Source organism: Carassius carassius, chromosome 23, assembly GCF_963082965.1.
Source record: "Carassius carassius chromosome 23, fCarCar2.1, whole genome shotgun sequence".
Taxonomy (NCBI): domain Eukaryota; kingdom Metazoa; phylum Chordata; class Actinopteri; order Cypriniformes; family Cyprinidae; genus Carassius; species Carassius carassius.
The window spans coordinates 2,971,557-2,975,672 of NC_081777.1; positions in this window are offsets into that span (position 1 = coordinate 2,971,557).

A 4,116-nucleotide genomic window follows, 5' to 3' on the forward strand; every position below is an offset into this window, starting at 1 on the left:
CTTAGCTGTGACAATCACACATACTGTACTTAAACATGCAATATCAACAAGATTTACAATTAAATATAATAAATAGATAATAATGGCAGTATCATAAAAATACACAATTACAATTTGATTTGATTAATAATGACATATTATTTGCTTTTAGCCATTATTTAATACATATTTAAATGTTGCATAATTTGTGCTAATTCTTGATTTAGTTGGTAGAGTATTCCAATGATTAATGGCTCTATTAATTAATTAATTTCCTAGGAGAGTGGCGATTCTATCCCGTACGGTCCAGTTGATTTGGAGATGTTTCAGAGTGGTTCAGGTAGACCTTTTTACCTCACCACAGACCTCTCACTGCCAGTTGTTCTACTCCCTGTCCGAGGCACCACTTGGCACAGAAGCAGTGGCACACAGCTGGCTGCGGGGCTTGTTCAATAATAATAATAATTATTAATTCCTTACATTTATATAGTGCTTTTTCTAGGCACTCAAACACTTTACATTGTCAGGGGGTACCTCCTCATCCAGCATCCACCTGGATGTATGCATTTCCCTCAGTGAGCCTTCTCGTCCAGACACTGGGAAAGGTCAGGGAGGATGAGGAGCAGGTCTTGCTTGTGGCGCTGTAATGGCCCACTCAGACATGGTTCCCCGAACTAGTGCTGTTCACGACAGCCCCTCCCTGGCGGATTCCTCTGAGGACGGATCTTCTGACGCAGGGACGGGGCACCCTATGGCACCCACGTCCAGACCTCTTGAAACTTCATGCTTGGTCCCTGGATGGGATGCGGGGGTTCTTGGTGACTTACCCCAGGAGGTAGTGGACACCAGGTTTGTGCTTTCCTTTTTGCAGAAAGGGCTGGACCAAGGGCTGTCCCCGTCCACCCTCAAAGTCCAGGTTGCTGCGATTGCTGTGTACCATCACCCCATAAAAGGGAAGTTGGTGGGTAAGCATGACCTGGTCATCAGGTTCCTTAGAGGGGCTAGGAGGTTAAATCCTTCCCGGCCCCCCTCCATACCCTCTTGGGACCTGTCTCTATTGCTTACAACACTAAAGCAGGGCCCATTTGAGCCCTTGCACTCAATTGAGCTAAAGATTATTTCAAAATTGAAAACTTTGCTTCTGCTTGCATTGGCCTCCATCAAGAGGGTAGGGGACCTGCACACATTTCAGTCAACGATTCCTGCATAGAATTTGGGCCGGCTGAGAGATTCCATATCGTAGACCCTGTCGAGCTCATCCGTACGCTAGGCAGCCAGACGTGGCAGAACGTCCAGTGCCAGGCCTTCACTTGCTGAATCCTTGAGAACCGGTAGAAGGCTGGGATCCATATGTGAGACCTAAGTGGATCTCAAATGTGTAAAGTCCACGGTATAACCTCAGAGCCTGTGTTTCCCCAGCAGACTTCTGCCATTTACAAGAGGGTTACAATCACCTCCAATTTTCCATATGCACTTAAACGGATGTTCATATGTGTATTTGCTCCCGAGAGCTTCCGCTGCTTCCCTGTTCCAAGTGAAACGGTATGTTTTCCCAGTGTTATTGTGTGCTTCGAGTGCTTTGACAATGGTTAATGGAACTTCTTGTTGCGAGCCCTGGCCTACACCAAAAAGGGTGCAGGTGGCTCGCACAGGGCATTGGAAGTGGCAGTATCTATGGAGCTTTGGTAGGAATCCCAATTTGTCTGTCATCCGAAGTAACGTCCAGAGTGACCGACTGAAAGGGAATGTCTAAGTTACGTACGGTAACCCTCGTTCCCTGAATGTGATCAGCTGCAGCTAGATGCAATATTTGCATGCCAGTGTGCATTGGCTCATTTAGTTTACACTCGAAGTAGATTGGTCTATTGAAGTGATATGCAAATTCATCGGTCATCTGACATGACGTCTCCGTTCCCTCCTTCAGGGAATGAGGGTTTACCATATGTAACTGCAACGTTACCAATCAGAAGCATGGACCAATCCCATAGGATATAAAATAAAATAAAATATTATAGGAATATTTTATTGCTCAGTGGTTGCTCTTTCTAACCTCAGAAGACATATTTGTGATTCTCATGTATTTCTCATTTTAGTCTCACCAGTGTCTCAGTTGTTTCTCCAAAAAATCCTTAGAAGAAATAACAGTAGACACAACTGAGACATGAGAAGGTGCTGAAAAAAGGAATCCAAAATGACAATGGGGGAGAAACGTGAGAACTCATCATTGGCTTGCTGTAATCTCAGGACAGTAGAAGTAGAGACAGGAAACAACTAGACAGGTCAGAATCGAACAGGAGGAGGAAAGTACCTGTAGCTGGATTTCAATCCCAAGTTGTTTGAGCTGCAGTTGTGCTTACAGGTCGATGTGCTTCCCACAAGGCTATGGCTCTGACAGAGGTCACTCTATGCTCAGGATACTAAGGGGTGATTATCTTATATGCCTCATTGAGATACCAGCTTTGTCTTAAGATGTCTTCAGTTTTATTTTATCAGAAACGTTAAACTTTTAGTAATATTGTAAATACTAAATCTATCATTTAAATAACACTGTACTTTTCAGATTATCAAGGCTTTCTAGTTTAAATGTTTAAATTTATCTCCATTGTCAAGCATTATACACCACATTTTCCATTTTTTTTTTTTTTTTGCTTTGTTTATTATTATAATTTTGTCTTGTAAAGCCCATTTTTGCATGTATGTAAATATAGGTTATGGTTTCCTCTGTTAAATCACTGTGCAATAAAACACTGTGTACATAAAATAACTTAAAATATGACAATGCATATATTGTATTTTATTGAAATGACATTGAAGCTAACCAGAGGGAAGAAAAATGAAATAATAATAAAACAAAATATCTCTTTACCATTTCAAATATTTCTTCTAGACAGAAATGAGGTTATCTTAAGATTGAATGGAAACTCTTTAAAACTTTAAAGGAGACCACTGTGAGACTAGATTTTTTTGTCTCAGGAAACAAGATTGAGAAGCAGGAGACTCAACACAAATCTCCATTTGATCTTAAAGTTAACTATTTTTTGTCTAGAATGAATATTTGAGATGTTAAAGAGATGTCACATTAGATTTTTCTTTCCTATGGGATGCCTCAATCATATAATTCATTGTTTATTGTCATCAGCATACATTTCAATGCAAAAAGATGGACAGACTAAAGGCAAGCCATTAAAATGTCAACTAATCAAGAGAGGGCCCAGAATTTATCCTTGAGGAACTCCAGTATTACAGTTTAAATAAACTGATTGACTATTACCAAGACACAGATTTTGCCTCCTGTTTGATAAGTATGAATTCATCCATTTAACAGCTTTCAAAAAAAAAAAAAATTGTTACTACTAAGAACTGCACACAGACATATTATAGAGGATCACATATCAGAACTATAAAAAGTAAGCAAAAAGTATTTAAAATTAGCATGTAAAACTATGAAGTCTGTTGTAGATAATACAGTTGTTGTTTTGTATTTTCAAACTGCTTACTCACATTTTCAAAGCTTTGTCACTTTTTTTTTTCAAAACTTTACACACAAATACAAGAATTGCACACACAAAATGCAAAATGAAGCACTGGATTCAAAATATCACAAAAGCATCTAAAAGCAAACACCTTTGCCTTAATATTAAGTCCTGTTATATTTTTGAGTATTACATATAGTTGTATGTTGTATTTTGCAAAAAGTATTTTATGAAATGTAAAAGTCAAAGGCCAAGAATTAGTGTATGGTTTTGCAGATTTGGTGTGTGCTTCTGATGTTTGAGTGTCAGCTTTCAGAAAGTAAATATTTTATGTTTAAGCAGTAAAAAAAAAAAGAAAAAAAAAAGAAAACTGTAAATGTTATACACAAAACACTCAATACAGAGTTGTCAGCATCATTAATTGTGTTCCTACCCTTTTAGAGTGATGATAATACCCTGTTTTGCAGAGACTAAAAAGGCAGTTTTTCATAACTGCAGGGCAAAAAGGTCAAATGTGTTACAATGTGTTTCAGGCTAATTTAGCATTTCTTCCAGTCAAGTGATTTTAATTTACTTTCTCTCCACTCTTGCCTTTGATTCATGTCCCTGGAAAATTTCAAACCAATTAATTTGATGTTTATCAAATTAATCTTTCTTCCTAAAA